Raw genomic sequence first — 18,439 nt, 5'->3', positions numbered from 1 at the left:
TTTTCTAGTAGTTTTTTTTGTTTATGTTATTTTTGTTTTGTTTTTTGTTTGTTTGTTTTTGTTTGTTTGTTTTTGTCTACCACTCCTTCCATCTCACGTTTGGTGGAAAAATCCTCTACTGAGCCTGAAAAGGCAACTACAAAAACTAACATATACTTGTGCCCATATGTTAGAGCTTTCATTTCTGTAAACTCAATTTCCCAATAAATTCCTGGTTCCTTAACTCTTTCTCTGTTTCCTCTTCCAATTCTACTTCTTCCCACCTCAACTGCCTGGCGTTGAGGACATCTATCAACTACATCCTGAACCATATGCCCTAATTTAGAAATCTGGAATTGCTTGCCTTTAAGGTCTTTGAGTTTGTGTATCTCCAAATAAGTACCCTGATGTATCTGGTCTACTAACTTCTTACCTAGTCTTCGAAGAAGAATTAAATTTCCTCTTTTAGTCTTAGCCCAGTCCCCTTCGTAGTCTAATTTAGCCCATTTTTGCAAATACTTTAAATCTTCTTCTGAATAGTCCAGTTTTTCTGGTAGGGCTAGAGCCGGGAGTGTAACCAGCTCTTGCACTGTTTCTTGGGCTGATTGCTTTGTGGCTTGATCTGCTAAGTGATTTCCTTTTGAAATCAGATCAGTCCCCTTTTGGTGTAGCGGGAAATGCATAACAGCCATATCTTTTGGGTTCCAAATAAACTGAAGGAGATCCAATATTTATCCTCTGTTTTTAATTCCTTTTCCTTCTGTTGCTAATAGGCCCCTTTCTTTATAAATAGCCCTATGTATATGGAAAGTAGCAAATGCATACCTGCTGTCTATATAAATGTTGGTGGTTTTACCTTAGGCCATCTGCTACCAGAGTGAGTGCAATTAGTTCCGCTTTTTGTGCCGAAGTTCCTTGTGACAGGGCTGCTGTCCAGAATTCCTGCTCAGGAGAAACCACTACAGCACCACATACCTCTTTCCATTGATCATGTAGCTAATCCCATCTGTAAAGAGAGTTATCTCAGCATCTGGGCGGGGAATGTCTCTGAGATACGGCCTTATTCCTGTGACTTGGCTTAGGACTTCCCTACAGTCATGTAGAAGGCCAGCCAGCTCCTCTGGCAGCAGTGTGGCTGGATTTAGCACCACTGGGGGCTGGAAGGTCACTCTTGGTTCGTTGAGGAGGAGGGCCTGATACCCTGTCACTCGGGTGTTCATCATCCATCAGTCGGGTGGAGTCCAGAGAATGCACTCGATAGCGTGGGTGGTGGTCAAGATGAGATTTTGACCCAAAGTCAAAATTTGCATCCTTTCAAAGTCAAAACTAGCATCCTTGACCAGGAGGGCCATGTCAGCAATTATGCAAAGGCACGGGGGGGGGGACCCAGCTGCTACTGGATCTAGTTTCTTGCTAAGATAGCCTACTGGCCTTTGCTAAGGCCACAGAGTCTGAGTTAAAACTCCTTTGGCCACCCTGCTTTTTCATCCACATACAAGTGGAAGGGCTTGGTAACATCTGGGATGGCCAATGCTGAGGCACTCAGTAAGACTGTTTGTAATTCCCGAAATGGTCCTTATGCCTCAGCTGTCCACTCTAGCATAGTGAGCCCTCCATTTGCCAGTTCATAGAGAGGTCAGGAAATCTCCACAAACCATGGCTTCCACAGCCTACAGTAGTCCACCGTCCCAAGAAACTCCCTCACTTGTCAGGAAGTGGTGGGGTGAGGGTATTGGGTGATAACCTGTTTCCTGGACTCACACAGTGAACACACTCTTTCGTGGAGATCAAAGCCTTTTAGTGGCATGGCTCAAACGGAGCTCTGCTTTCTTCACTGACACCTGATACCCTTTTTCCTGCAGGGTCTGTAAGAGAGCTTTCGTCCCCTGCAAACATGACTCATAGTCCTCAGCGGCTACTAGCAAGTTATCAACGTACTGTAACAGAGTAACTCCTGGGTTGGAGGTTCTGTACTCACGGAAATCCTCATGTAGGTCCTCGCTGAAGATAGTGGGCGGATTCTTGAACCCTTGGGGAAGTCTTGTCCAGGTGAGCTGGCCTTGGAATCCTTCCTATGGGTCACACCACTCAAAAGCAAAAAGGTGCTGAGAATTCCTTTGCTAAAGACATGCAAAAAAATGCATCCTTGAGCTCTAAGACAGTATACACAGTTCTTTTGGGGACCAGGAAGGAGAGTACAGTATAGGGGTTTGGAACCATCGGGTGGATATCTTCAACCCATTTATTAACTTCCCACAAGTCCTGGACGGGTCAGTACTCCCCAGTCTCGGCCTTTTTTTTTTTTTTTAAAGATTTTATTTATTTATTTGACAGACAGAGATCACAAGTAGGCAGAGAAGCAGGCAGACAGAGAGGAAGGGAAGCAGGCCCCCTGATGAGCAGAGAGCCCGATGTGGGACTCGATCCCAGGACCCTGAGATCATGACCTGAGCCGAAGGCAGCGGCTTAACCCACTGAGCCACCCAGGCGCCCCTGGTCTCGGCCTTTTTGATGGACAGCAAAGGTGTGTTCCATGGAGATTTGTAAGGAACTAGGATCCCCTCTCCTTGGAAGTGGTAAATGTGTTTTTTGATCCCTTCCTTTGCTTCCCAGGGAAGTGGGGTAATGCCGAACGTGAACAGCCATAGGTGTCGCCTTTAATTTTGCCACCACTGGAGGTTGTTCCTTGGCCATCCATGGGGCTTCCCTTCTGCCCACACCTCAGGAAACTGTTTCTGTAGGATTTGGAGAAGGTGCCCCCATTTTGTTTCCTCTGGTTTTGAGACTGGCTCGTAAAGGAAGTATTCATCTACTCCTGCAATAAGCACTTGTACAGTGGGTTGTCTGAAGGTTACAGTCATGCCTCCTTCCGAGAACTGAATGCCAGCTCTTAACTTGTGGAGGAGATCTCTTCCTATCAAGTTATATGGGGCATTAGGGAGGACCAAAAATTGATGTTTAACTGTTCCCTAGGCCAAATTTAAAGTCCTTTCAGTTGTCCATTTATTTCTTTCTGTGCCATTTGCCCTTGTACCCAGACCTCCTCTCCAAGTAGTGTTCCAATAGGTTTAAATAATGATGAAAATTGGGTTCCCATGTCCACCAAAACATAAACTGATTTTCCCTCCACTTCAATTTTTTCCCAAGGTTCGGGGAGGGACACTGAACCATAACCCCTTCAATCTCTGGTGGCAAGCATTGCTGTCTTCCTTTTGGGGCACTCCCTGGCCCAATGTCCTCTTTGTTACAGTAAGCACACTAATCTGAAATTAAGTCTTCCCGTCTGCCTTCTCTGTGCTTAGGCCTTTCCTTCCATTTACTATCCCCTGTCCATCTCCTCTATGCCTCATGTAATGCCAAAACATTAACCAATTTTTTTCTCTGTTTTTCTTCATCCTGTGCATCCATGTTGTTAAACACCCTTTCTGCTATTCCCACTAATTCAGTCAGAGTCTTCCCTTCAATTACTTCAGTTTTCTGAAGTTCCCTATATCTGGGTTGACTGATTGACAAAGCAAGATCGTCTTAGTGAGCAATCATGCAACTTCCCTGAAGTTTACCTCAAGTTGTCTAGCTTAAGTAAACAAACATTTAAAGACAATCAAATCAAGAATTTAACATCCATAAAGGTGTGTTATTAAAACATAAATTTTCTCTCTAAAATAACCCTCGTTTTCAGAGATAGCCAGATCAGGACTAATTTATTTGAAAAACAAGTCCAGTTTTAACAAGCTTGGCCTAATTGTTTACATAAGCTCAGCAAGAACAGTGAGGGATCATATAAATCTTTTAGAATCTGCTCTGCTGGAACTTCTCTATGTTGAACTTAGGAATCTCTAGGTTGAACTTATGATAGCCTCTCCAGGCCAGAAGCCAAGCTACATACTTGTCATCAGACATGCCTGCCATACCTGTTGACTTGGGTAAATTCTTATTCCTGAGGCCCCCAAAGAATCCTGAGGTTCCTGCACTTGCCAGGAAGTAACATCCTCTACTCACCTGGTGAGGCCACTGGGAACTCTGTAAGCAAGGTATCGGGCCAACAGTTCCAAAGGACTTTACAGTTCCAGGTTTTATAAAGTCAACCTTAGTTCCTATAAGGTGTCTAGTCATATCTGAGTCTTTTCTAATATGGCATTCCAGTCAAAGCCATGGTAAGATAAAATAACCAGTGTTTCCAGTGGTGTCCTGTTACAAGGGGAACGGATTATTATTGAACTTATGCAAATGACTGATTGCCATGGAAGAAAGAATACTTGCTGACTAACACTTCTGAGATTTTCCAGGCACCCAGACCCAGAGCCTAGCTCTGTAATGTATGTTTTGGGGCACGCCTAAGATGGAAAACAGCACTTTTCCCTTCCCTGAAAAAGCCACCAAACTATGGGGAGCCGCCAGGATCCTTAGAGAGGAAAAAATCTCCCATGGACCCATGAGACGACACATGCATTCCGAGGCCATCCTAGACACACAATCCCGATAGAAAAGTCTGTGCTACTGCCTTCCAGTCGCCATAATTACATTTCCTGACGAGCTGCACTTCAGGTTTATGAATTGGACCTGCGATAACCTCGCCACAATAACCCGATCTGGATTTGCAGACTTCGTTCCCAAAACTATGGCTCACATGTCCTGCAGAATAGGTTCTCTGGAGCCACAGCACAGGATTGTGCCTGCCATCCCCAAGGAAACTGTTCCCGTCACAGTTGCCGAAAGTCTCTAGATTAGTATAAACCTGAAGGGCACCTGAGCTCACCCCAATATGGGAGGCAGATCTGGATGCAAAAACCCAGTCTGAAGCACCCTGATCACCTCCATCCAGGGAGACTACAAATCAATGGTCCTGAGTCAGAAGATTGAAACTGACATACCCCTAGGACCTCATTGGAACCCTAGATTAGGTTTTCAGGCATCTGTCCTCAGAGGCCTGTTCTGGAAAACCAAATTATAAGGCAACATGTGTTCCCTGAGCCAAACAACAGAATTTTTCCTGTCATGAGAAGAAAGCCATGCTCTTGGACCTGTGTCAAACACTCAGGGTGGTAGAATCCTGCATGGCCCCTTAGCGACCAGCACATTCTAAGATCTCCCTGGTAACAAATTAGCACTGAGACTAATCTGCAAGAGATTCCATGTCAAATCAAGGCCTTGATACTTCACTCCATAGCCACCAGAACGAACTTGCCATGTTCCTCAGCTGCAATGGTCATTGGAGGTGTCCTTTCCACACATTCTTGTGGAAGTGCTCTGCTACCCAAACTTTCCACATGGAGGACACTGGAGAAAACAAACCAGACTCCACCTGTCCAGTAGATTGAAAACTTCCTGTTTGGAGCATCTTCCAAACCCTAGCAAGCGAAATCCTACATGGCCTCTTGATTCCACCCCTCCATTTGTTGGTCATCATAGACACAAACTCCAGTGTGAGCAAAACTCTGACATCGTCCTTACTCAGGTGATGAATATCTCGAATAAGCTGCTGCACAGTAGAACTGCCTTCTGCTAGCGCTGAATTTAACTGTAGCATGGGTTTACAATTCGATCCTCACCTTCATGGACTGAAATCCCTTTTGATAGGGAATTCTCAAGCCACATTGCAGCATTCTGCTTTCCCCATTGAAAGAAGAAGTGCCTGGTGAGTCTGCCCAGAAACGCCAAATGTGGATCAATCTGCTTGGCCAATGAGGGATTTATAGACTGTCTTGATTTACAGGTTACCCTGGCTACTACTGTTGTGTCTGACAGAGCCTGAGCCCCGAACTAGTGTCAGCCACCCAGAGAGAGGGCACCATATCTAGCATGTGGGACCAGCCATGGCCCAAGTCCATCAACTCTACCCATCCGTGGTATTCAGGCACCTGTCCCCAGGCCTTTGCTGGAATTGCTGCCAATGGGGGAACCTGAAGCACAAGAGAGAACTCGTTCTTCCCAATTGCAGGAAACCTGGCTGTTGGAATGGGTGTCCAACCCTCAAATTGACAGCCAGCTACATGGCCAATGAGACCACCCCCATTCCTAAGGGCCGCCCTGGGAACAGGCATTGTGACCCTCAGCCAGAGTATGCTTTCAAACAAGCCCTCTCAGTTGCACCACCAGTTACCCACATTGCAGGCCTGGGATGCTTCTAGGCCCGAATCCTAACCATTCCTGGAATTTTCTAGGCACGCAGACCCAGAGACTATTTCTGGAATCCCTATTCTGGACCATGACTAAGATGGAAAACAACACTCTTGCCTTCCCCGAAAAAGCCACCAAAGTATTGGGAAAAGAGGGGATCCTTAGAGAGGAAAAATTTCCCATGGACCCATGAGACCACACCATCATTCCGAGGCCATCCTGGTTGCACAATCCAGATATAAAATCCTGGGCTACCTCCTTCCAGTCACCTTAATTACAGTTCTTGACGAGCTGCCCTCCAGGTCTATGCATTGGGTCTGAGATCACCTCGCCACTATCCCTAACCTGAGTTTGTGTTTGCAGACTTCTCTCCCAAAACCTTGGCTCACATGCCTTCCATGATGGGGTCTCTGGAGCCACACCACAGAACTGAGTTTTCCATCCCCAAGGAATATTTGCCAGTCACAGTTGCAAAAACCCACCAGATTAGGAGAAATCTGCAAGGACCCTGAGACACCTCCAATATTGGAGGCCGTTCTGGAGGCAAATGCGCAGTCTGAAACACCCTGATCACCTAAATCAAGGCAAACACCCAAGTCAATGGGCCTGAGGCAGAAGATTGTACCAGACATGCCCCTAGGACCTCAATGGAACCCTAGAATACGTTTTCAGACATCTGTCCTCCAAGGCATATTCTGGAATACCACCTTATAATACAACATTTGGTCCCTGAGTCACACAACAGAACTTGTCCTTTCCCCAGAATGAAACTGTGCATTCGACCTGTGCCAAACCCTCAGGTTAGGAGAATCCTGCCGGGCACCTTAATCACCAGCACGTTCTAAGAGCTCCCTGGTAACAAATCAGCATTGTAGCCCATCTGTAATAGATTCCCTGTCAACTTAAGGCCTTGGTACTTCACCCAGAACCACCAGAATGAACCTGCCATGTTCCTCAGCTGAAATGGTCAATGGAGGTGTGCTTTCCAGGCATCCATGCGGGAGAGCTTTGCTACCCAAACTTTCCACATGGGGGACACTGGAGCAAACAAACCAGACGCCCCCTGTCCGGTAGAAGGAAACCTTGCTATTTGGAGCATCTCACAAGCCTCAGCATGGGAAATCCTCCAAGCCTTCTTGACGCAACCCCTCCACTCATCGGCTATCAGAGACCCACACTCCAGTGTGAGCAAACATCTGACATCTGCCCTTACCCAGGTGCTGGATATCTTGAATCCATCACTGCACATTGGAACTGCCTTTTGCTTGGCACTGAATTGAACCATAGCTTGTGTTTACAATTCCATCCTCACTCTACTGGTCCTGAAGTCCTCTTGATAGGGAATTCTGGAGCCACAACACAGCACTCTGCCTTCCCTGTAGAAAGAAGTGCCTGGTGAGACTGCCCAAAAAAACCACATGAGTATCATCTGCTCGGCCCTCACGAATTCCCAATTTATAGACTGCTCTGGCCACTAATGCTGTGTCTGACAGAGCCTGAGCCCCACCTCGTGTCAGCCACCCAGAGAGCAGGACCCATATCCAGCATGTGAGACTGGCCATGGCCCAGTCCGTCCTCACTACCCATCCTTGTTATTCGGGCATCTGTCTCCAGACCTTTGCTGGAATCCCTGCCAATGGGGGAACCTGAAGCCCAAGAGAGAACTGCTCCTTCTTAATGGCCAGAAACCTAGCTGTTGGGATGGGCATCCAACCCTCAGAAAGGGAGCTGGCTGCATGGGAAATGAGACCATTCCCAATTCTGAAGGGTGTCCTTGAAACAAACAGGCATTGTGACCCTCAGCCTGAGATAAGCCCTCTCAGTTGCACCAGCAGGATCCTTCATTGCAGGCCTGGTAGGTCCCTAGGCTAAAATACTAACCCTTGGTGGGAATTTCTTGGTGCCCAGACCCAGAACCTGTCTTTGGTATCCCTGTTTTTGTGCACCCCTAAGATGGAAAACAGTACTCTTCCCTTACCCGAAAAAGCCACCAAACTATGGGGATCTGCCAGGATCCTTAGAGAGGAAAAATCTCCCATGGACCCATGAGACCACAGCTGCATTCCGAGGCCATCTTGGACACACAATGCCGAAAAAAAAGGCTATGCTAGTGCCATTGAGTCATCCTAATTATAGTTCCTGACGAGCTGCCCTCCAGGTTGACGCATTGGACTGTGATCACCGCACCACTAAGCCTAAACCTAGTTTTCATTTGCAGACTTCTCTCCCAAAACCATGCCTCACATGTCCTCCAGGATTGGGTCCCTGGAGCCACACCAAGGACTGTGCCTACCAACCCCAAGGAAACTTTGCCCATCACATTTGCTCAAACCCTCCAGATTAGGAGAAACTTCAAAAGCCCCTGATCCCACACCAATATAGGAAGTCGCTCTGGATGCAAACGCAATGTCTGAAACACCCTGATCACCTACATCCAGGCAGACACCCAAGTCAATGATTCTGAGTCAGAAAATTGAAATGGATATGCCCCTAGGACACACTTGGAACCCTAGATTAGGCTTCAGGCATCTGTCCCCAGAAACCTATTCTGGAATATGAAGTAAGGATACAACATGTGGACCCAGACCCACACAACAGTACATCTCCTCTCCCAAGAAGGAAACTGTGCTCTTTGACCTGTACAAAACCTCAGAGCAGGAGTATCCTGCATGGCATCTTAGCCACCAGCACATTCTAAGAACTCCATGGTAACAAACCATCATTGGGACCCATCTGTAAGAGATTCCATGTCAACTCAAAGCCTTGGCAATTGGCCACAGAGCTACCAGAACTAATCTGTCATGTTCGTCAGCTCCAATGTTCATTGGAGGTGTGCTTTACAGGTATCCATGCAGGAGAGTTCTGCTACCCAAGCTTTCCACATGAGGGACCCCAGAACAAACAAACCAGACCCAGCTGCCCAGTAGAAGGAAACCTTGTTGTTTGGAGCATCTCATAATCCTAAGCATGGGTAATCCTCCATGGCCTCTGGAAGCTACCCCTCCATCTGTCAACCATCATAGACACAAATTCTAGTGTGAGAAAACATATCACATCTGCCCTTACTCAGGTGCTGGATATCTCGAATAAGCCGCTGCACGTTGTAACAGCTTGGCACTGAATTTAACCGTAACTGGTGTACAATTCCATCCTCACCCTACTCATTCCCAAGCCCTCTTCATAGGGAATTTTGGAGCCACAACGCATTACTCTGCCTTCCCCATAGAAAGAAGAAATGCCTGGTGCGACTGCCGAAAAACCCCACATGAGGATCATATGCTCGGCCCTCGAGGATCCCTGATTTATAGGCTGCTCGGCCCTCGAGGATCCCTGATTTATATAGGCTGCTCTCACCACTAGTGTTGTGTCTGACAGAGCCTGACACCCAACCTCTTGTCAGCCACCCAGAAAGCGGGGACCATATCCAGCATGTGAGACTGGTCATGACCCAATCCGTCCTCTCTCCGCATCCTTGGTATTCAGGCATCTCTCTCCAGACCTTTGCTGGAATCCCTTCCAATGGGGGAACCTGAAGTCCAATAGAGAACTGCTCCTTCCCCAAGGCAGGAAACCTAGCTGTTGGGATGGTTGTCCAAACCTCATAGAGGGAGCCAGCTGCATGGGCAATGAGACCATGCTGACTTCTGAGGGGTGCCCTAAGAACAAACAGACATTGTGACCCTCAGCCTGAGCATGCTTTCAAACAAACCCTCTCTATTGCACCCCCAGGATCCCACATTGCAGGCCTGGTACGCCCCTAGTTCCAAATCATAACCCTTGGTGGGAATTTCTTGGTGCCAAAACCCAGAGCCAGTCTCTGGAATCCCTGTTTGCGGCACTCCAAGATGGAAAACAGCACTCTTCCCTTCCTCGAAAAAGCCACCAAACAATTGGGAGCCACCAGGATCCTTAGAGAGGAGAAATCTCCCATGCATCCATGAGACCACACCTCCATTCCAGGTCATCCTGGACACACAATGCCAATAGTGCTACCATCATCGAGTCACTCTACTTACTGTTACTGACGATCTGCCCTCCAGTTCAACACATTGGGCTGTGATCACCAGGCCACTAAGCCTAAACCTAGTTTTCGTTTGCAGACTTCTCTCCCAAGACCATGCCTCACATGTCCTCCAGGATGGGGTCTCTGGAACAACACCACAGTACTGTGCCTGCCATGCCCAAGGAAACTTTGCCCATCACATTTGCTCAAACCCTACAGATTAGGAGAAACCCCCAAGGCCCCTGATCCCACCACAATATTGGAAGTGGCTCTGGATGCAAATGCAGAGTCTGAAACACCCTGATCACCTACATCCAGGCAGACACCAAAATCAATGATCCTGAGTCAGAAAATTGAACCCGACATGCCCCTAGGACATCATTGGAATCCAAGAATAGGTTTTCAGGCATCTGTCCTCAGATGGCTGTTCTCTTAAACCAACTTATGATACAAAATCTGTTCCCTGATTCACACAACAGAACATCTTCTGTCCCTAGAAGGACATTCTCCCCATTTCAATGTCTCCATGGACCCAAACCCACATTAGGAACCATCCGCAAGGGAGTACATTTCAACTCAGACCCCTCTGTTGCTCCCCCTGAGCCAGCAGATCGAAACTGCCTTATTACTAGGAGACAATTGGAATGCAAGGCGGGCTGCCCAGGCATCCATCCTTAGAACCGTGCTCTGGAGTCCTTCCATCTGGGATATCCTGGAGCACTCCAAAAGGTCTCAATTGCCCCACAGAAAGAATCCTTGCAGTTTGGAGCATCTCACAAGTCCCATCGTGGGAAAAATTCCATGGCCTCGTGATGCTCCCCCCCTCATGAAGGGGCCATCATGGACAGAAATACCATACTGAGCCAACCGCCTGATCCTCACACTGACTTCAGAGGCATGAGATCTCAGTTCAGCTCTGCAGAAGGTGCCTTCCATGCCCTCGCCCCGAAACCTAAGCCTAGTTTGTGTTCTCAGACTTCTGTCCTCACACTCCTGGCCCTCATGTGCCTCAATTTGGCAGTACAGGAGCCACAATGCAGCTCTCTGCCTGCTCTCCAGAAGAAAAATGTTACCCTCTGGGGCTACCCAGAAACGCCAAATGACTATCAACCTGTATGCCACTAGACTCTACCTATATAGTCTATCCCTGGGCACAGCCTGAGCCTGGAACTCCCAACCGACACCCAGACAGCTGGCTGCACACTGAGCACATTAGACCCGCCATGGCCTTAGGTCCTCATTTCTTCCCAACCTCGTTTTTCAGGCTGTGGAACCTAGACCTTATCTCCAATCATTGCTCAGGGGTGAATGTGATGCAGAAATCAGAACTCATCCTTCCCCATGGCAAGAAATATTGTGGATGTCATGTTGTCCAACATTTAGTGTAGGAGAAACTACCATGGCCTGTGAGTCCCCACCCATGCTTGAGGACAGCGTTCGGCACAAACACGCATTGTTACCCTCAGCGTGAGCCCTGTTCTCAGGTAAAGCCTCTCAGTGGCTGGACCAAGAGCCCACTTATGGGGCTTGTCGTGCCCTTAGGCCCCATCCTTAACTGGAGTTCGGGCTATCAAGTCGCCCCTTCCCAGGCTCTGTTCCAAAATCCCACTTTGGTGAAACAACAAAGGTAAAAACAAAAAACAAAAAAACAAAAACAAAAACAAAAAACAAAAAAAAACGCATCCCACAAAATGCACCAAAACTCTTGGGACTGGACCAAATCCCCACAGAGGGACAATCGTCCATGGCTCTTGAAGCCACCCTGACATTTCACGGCCATTGTTGACACAGAATCCAGAGGCAAAAGCCTGAGCAAGCGCCTCACACTCGCCATTTGTTCATATCCCGAAGAGTTCTCCTCACGGTCTGTAGTTCGGGCCTGCCATACCTATGTTCCCAAACCTAAGCCGAGTTTGTGTTTTCAGACTTCTGTCCGCACAGCCCTGACCAAACACCCTCCATGCTGGGGCCCCTGTTGCCACAACTCAGGACTGTGCCTTTCCTCTCCAAGGGAATTCTGCCCATTCCATTGGCAGCAACCGTACAAATTAGGAGAAACCTCCAATGTCCCTGAGGACATCCCAATACTGTAGGCCACCCAGGACAAACAGGGGTGATCTGACACCAGCTGAGCAACAGCCTCCACTCAGAACCGTAGACAGATGTCCACAGGAAAAAGATTGAACCGGACAGGACCCTAGTCTGTAATAGGATCCATTGCTTTGTTTTCCAGGCATCTTTCCTCAGAGACCTGGTTTCCATTACCAGCATATGGGGGTTTCCTGAGGCACCATCAGAGCAAATCTCGTCTCCACATGGGAAACTTGCACTTTGGAGCTCTGTCAAACCCTCCGGTTAGGAGAATCCTTCAGGGCCTCGGTGCCACCGTTCCATTCCAAAGTCTGCATGGACACATACCGACATTAAGACCCATTTGCAGGACAGTCCATTTCAACCCAACCCCCTCGATTTCTCTACAAGAGCCAACCAATCTAACCTGTCTAGTCACTAGGAGACAATTGGAATGCGAGGCAGGCTGCCCAGGCATACATCGTTAGAACCGAGCTCTGGAGTCATTCCGTATGGGGCGTCCTGGAGTCCTCCAACAGGTTTCAATTGTCCCACAGAAGGAAAACTGGCAGTTTGGAGCATCTCAAAACTCCCATTGAGGGAAAAACTCCATGGCCTCGTGTTGACTCATCCCCTTCCTGAAAGGGCCATCATGGACAGAAACACCAAACTGATCCAATGTCTGATCCTCGCCCTGGCTTCAGATGCACGGGATCTCGATTCAGCTCTGCAGAGTGAGCCTGCCATGCCCTCGCCCTGAAACCTAAGCCTCTCTTGTGTTCTCAGACTTCCACCCTCACACTCCTGGCTACAAGCCCTCCAGTTTGGGAATTCCAGAGCCACAGGGCAGCACTCTGCCTGCCCTCCAGAAGAGAACTGTTGCTCTATGGGGTTACCCAGAAACCCCAAATGATTATTAACCTGCACCCCACTCGACTGTATCCCATTTATAGAGCCTACTTTGGGCACTAGTGCCCTGTCTGACATAGCCTGAGCCCGACACTCCTGATTGACACCCAGAGAGATGGCTGCACACTGAGCACATCGGACCTGCCAACTCCTTAGGTCATCATCTCTTCCCAAACTAGCCTTCAGGCTTCAGAACCTAGACCTTAACTCCAATCAAGGCCCAGGTGTGTACGTGATGCAGAAATAAGAACTCATCCTTCCCCATGGCAAGAAACCTTGTGGTTGGCATGTTGTCCACCATTCAGTGTAGGAGAAACCAGCATGGCCCATGAGGACCCGCATATGTTTGAGTGCCGTGAGGGCACAAACACGCGTGGGGACCTTCATCGTGAGGCCTGTCCTCAAGTAAGGCCTTTCAGTGGCTGAACCAAGAGTTGGAATATTGGACTTGCCATCTACCTAGGCCCCAATCTTTTTTTTTTTTTTTTTAGGCCCCAATCTTTAACCAGAGGTCGAGTTGTCCAGTCGCACCTCACCAGGGCTCTGCTCTGGAATCCCTCTTTTGGTGCGACACCTCAGGTAACAAAACAGAAATGATTCCTCCCATCCCACAGATTGTCCCCAAACTCTTAGGAACGGACCAAATCCACAGAGAGGGAGCCTCGTCCATGGACCATGAGGCCTCCCCGACAATCCATGGCCATCATTTAGCACACTGAGCATATCAAACCCGACATGGCCTTAGGTCATCATCTCTTCCCAACATCGGTTTTCAGACTTCACAACCTAGACCTTATCTCCAATCACTGCCCAGGGGTGAATGAGATGCGAAATCAGAACTACTACTTCCCCATGGCAAGAATACATGTGGTTGGCATGTTGTCCAACGTTCAGTGTAGGAGAAAGCAGCATTCACCATGAGTCCCCGCCATGAGGGCATAAACACGCATTGTGACCCTCAGTGTGAGTTCTCTCCTCAAGGAAGGCCTCTCAGTGGCTGGACCATTAGAAGGCATATTGGGCTTGCCATGACCCTAGGCCCCAATTTTTAACCAGATTTCTGGTGGTCCAGTCGCCCTTCCCTAGGGCTCTGCTCTGGAATCCCTCTTTTGGTGGGACATCTGAGGTAAGAAAACACAACAGACTCATCCCATCTCTCAGAATGACCCCAAACTCTTGCGATTGGGCCAAACCCGAGAGGAAGACTCGTCCATTGTCCATGAGGCCACCCGGACATTCCACGGCCATCAGTGACACAATATCCAGAGAAAAAAGCCTGAGCAAGCGCCTCACACTCGCCCTTTGTTCATATCCCAAAGAAGTCTCACGGTCTGTAGATCAGTCCTACCATAGTACGACCCAAAACCTAAGCTGAGTTTGTGTTTTTGGAAAACTGTCTCCATAGCCCTGGCCCACACACCCTACAGGCTCAGGCCCCTGGACCCAAACCTGAGGACTGTACCTGCCCTCTCCAAGGGAATTCTTCCCATTCCACTTACCACAACCCTACAAATAGGATAAACCTCCAAAGTCCAGAGGCCATCCCAATAGTGTTGGATGCTCAGGACAACCAGGGGCAATCTGAGCCCATCTGAGCACCTACCTGCACTCAGACACGTAGACAGATATCCCCAGAGGTAAATTGGAACAAACAGGCCCCTAGTCCCTAATCGCATCCATTGCTTTGGTTTCCAGGCATCTCTTGTCAGAGGCCTGGTTTCCAATACCAGCATATGGCTGATTCTTGAGGCATCCATCAGAACAAATCTCGTTTCCACATGGGAAATTTCCATGTTGGAGCTGTGTCAAAGCCTCTGGTTAGGAGAACCCTTCAGGGCCCCTGTGTCACCACCTCATTCCAAGGTTTCCATGGACACAAACCCACATTAGGCCCCATCTGCAGGAGAGTCCATTTCAACTCAGCCCCCTCGGTTGCTTCTCCTGATCCAGCATATCTAACCTGTCTTGTCACTAGGAGACGATTGGAATGAGAGGCGGGCTGCCCATCCATCCATCCTTAGAACACTGCTCGGAATCATTCCGTATGGGAAGTCCTGGAGCCAACCAACAGGTCTCAACAGTTGTACAGAAGAATACTTGCGGTTTGGAGCATCTACAACTCCCATCGTGGGAAAATGACCATGGCCCAGTGATTACCCGCCCCCCCCCATGAAGGAGCAACCAGGGACAGAAACTCTAACCTGAGCGATCATCTGATACTTGCCCTAACTTCAGATGCATGAGATCTTGATTCAGTTCTGCAGAGTGTGCCTGCTGTTCCCTCGCCCAGAAACCTAAGCCTAGCTTGTGTTCTCAGACTTCCATCCTCACACTCCTGACCCCAAGTCCCCCAGTTTGGCAATTCCAGAACTACAAAGCAGCACTCTGCCTGCCCATAATAATAATAAAAAAATTGCCCTCTGGGGTTACCAAGAAACACCAAATGAGGATCAACCTGCACACCACTTGACTGTACCCCAATTATACAGGCTGCCCTGGGCACGAAGGCCCTGTCTGACCCAGCCTGAGCCTGGACCTCCTGACCCACACCCAGCCAGCTGGCCGCACACTGAGCACATCGGACCCGCCATGGCCTTAGGTCGTCATCTCTTCCCAACCTCGGGTTTCATGCTTCAGAACCTAGACCTTATCTCCAATCACTGCCCAGGGTTGAACATGGCAAGAAAACTTGTGGTTGACATGTTGCCCAATGTTTAGTGTAGTTGAAACCAGTGTGGCCCATGAGGCCCCGCCCATGCTTGAGGGCCACGTTGGTAACAAACACGCATTGTGACCCTCAGCGTGAGCCCAGTCCTCAAGTAAGGCCTCTCAGTGCCTGGACCAAGAGACGGCATATTGGGATTGCCATGAGCTAGGCCTTAATTTTTAACCATAATTCGTGTTGTCCATTCACCCCTCCCCAGGGCTCTGCTTTGGAATCCCTCTTTTGTTGGGACAACTGAGGTAACAGACTTCACAACCTAGACCTTATCTCTAATCACTGCCCAGGGGTGAATGAGATGCAGAAATCAGAAATACTACTTTGCCATGGCAAGAATTCGTGTGGTTGGCATGTTGTCCAAAGTTCAGTGTAGGAGAAACGAGTGTACACCTTGAGTCCTCGGCAATGCTTGAGCCCCAAGAGGGCATAAACATGCATTGTGACCCTCAGCGTGAATTCTGCCCTCAAGGAAGCCCTCTCAATGGCTAGACCATTACAAGGCATATTGGGCTTGCCATGCTCCTAGGCCCCAATTTTTAACCAAAGTTCAGGTTGTCCAGTCGCCCCTCCCCAGGGCTCTGCTCTGGAATCCCTATTTTGGTGGGACATTTGAGGTAACAAAACTGAAAGGACTCCTCCCATCCCACAGATTGACCCAAAACAATTGGGATCGGGCCAAATGCACAGAGAGGAAGACTCGTCCATGGCCCATGAGGACTCCCCGACGTTCCACGGCCAACGTTGACACAAAATCCAGAGACAAAAGCCTGAGCAAGCGCCTCACACTCGCCCTTTCTTAATATCCCCAAGAGTTCTCCTCATGGTCTGTAGATCGGCCTGCCATACCTATGTCCCCAAAACTAAGCTGAGTTTGTATTTTCAGACATCTGTCCCCACCGTCCTGCCTACACACCCTCCAGTTTGGGACCATGGAGCCAAACATCAGGTCTGTGCCTGCCCACTCCATGGGAATTCTGCCCCTTTCATTATCCATAATTGTACAGATTAGGAGAACCCTCCAAAATCCCCAAGGCCATCCCAATAGTGTAGGCTGCCCGGACAAAAAGGGGCGGTCTGACACAAGCTGAGCAACTACCTCCAATCATACCATAGACAGATGTCGCCAGAGAAGAAGATTGAACCAGACAGGCCAATAGGCCCTAATCAGATCCATTGCTGTGGTTTCCAGGTATCTCTCTTCAGAGGCCTGTTTTCCAATACCAGCACATGGGGGTTTCCTAAGGCACCAATAAGAACAAATCTTGCCTCAACATGGGAAAGTTGCTCTTTGGAGCTGTCTCAAAATATCCGGTTAGGAGAATCCTTCAGGTCCCCAGAGACACCACCCCATTCCAAGGTCTTCAAGGACACAAACCCACATTAGGACCCATCCGCAGGAGATTCCATTTCAAATCAGCCCCCTTGGTTGCTCCCCGAGAGCCAGCAGATCGAACCAGTCTTGTCGATAAGAGACAATTGGAATGCGAGGAGGGCTGCCCAGGCATCCATCCTTAGAACCCTGCTCTGGTGTCGGCCCGTATGGGACGTCCTGGAGCCATCCAAGAGGGCTCAAATGTCCTGCGGAAGGAATCCTTGCCTTTTGGAGCATCTCACAACTCCCAACGTGGGAAAACCTCGATGGCTTTGTGATGACCCCCCCCTTATGAAGGGGAAATCATGGACAGGAACTCCAACCTGAGCCAACGTCTGATCCTCGCCCTGACTTCTGATGCACGAGATCTCAGTTCAGCTCTGCAGAGTGTGCCTGCCTTGTCCTCGCCCTGATACCCAAGTCTTGTTTGTGTTCTCAGACTTGCGTCCTCACACTCCTGGCCACCATGCCCTCGAGTTTGACAATTCCGAAAATGCAATGCAGCACTCTGCCTGCCCTCCAGAAGAAAAATGTTGCCCTAGGGAGCTTCCCAGACACCCCAAATGAGGATAGACCTACACGGCACTTTACTGTACCCAAATTATATAGTCTAACATGGGCACTAATACACTGTCTGACACAGCCTGAGCCCGGACCTCCTGACCAACACCCAGACAGCTGACTGCACACTGAGAACATCGTACCCGCCATGGCCTTAGCTCATCATCTCTTCCCAACCTAGCTTTTCAGGCTTCAGAAATTAGACCTAACTCCAAACACTGCCAAGGGGTGAACGTGATGCAGAAATCAGGACTCCTCCTTCCCCATGGCAAGAAACCTTGTGGTTGGCATGTTGTCCAATGATCAGTGCAGGAAAAACCAGCGTTCACCATGAGGCCCCGCCCATGCTTGAGTGCTGTGAGGGCATAAACACGCATTGTGACCCTCAGCGTGTGTTCTGTCCTCTAGTAAGTTTTCTCAGTGGCTGGACCATTAGACTTCATAATGGGCTTGCCACACCCCTAAGCCCCAATTTTTAACCAGCTTTCTGGTGGTCCAGTCGCCCCTCCCCAGGGCTCTGCTCTGGAATCCCTCTTTTGGTGGGATACCTGAGGTAAGAAAAAAAAACGGGCTCCTCCCATCCCACAGAATGACCCCAAACTCCTTGGATTGGGCCAAATCCCAAGAGGAAGACTCGTCCATTGCCCATGAGGTCACCTGGACATTCCACGGCCATCGGTGTCACAATATCCAGAGACTAATGCCT

Source organism: Neovison vison, chromosome 4 (genome assembly GCF_020171115.1).
Source record: "Neovison vison isolate M4711 chromosome 4, ASM_NN_V1, whole genome shotgun sequence".
NCBI classification, from domain to species: domain Eukaryota; kingdom Metazoa; phylum Chordata; class Mammalia; order Carnivora; family Mustelidae; genus Neogale; species Neogale vison.
The sequence above is the reverse complement of the archived record's forward strand: the minus strand, read 5'-3'. Positions refer to the sequence as shown.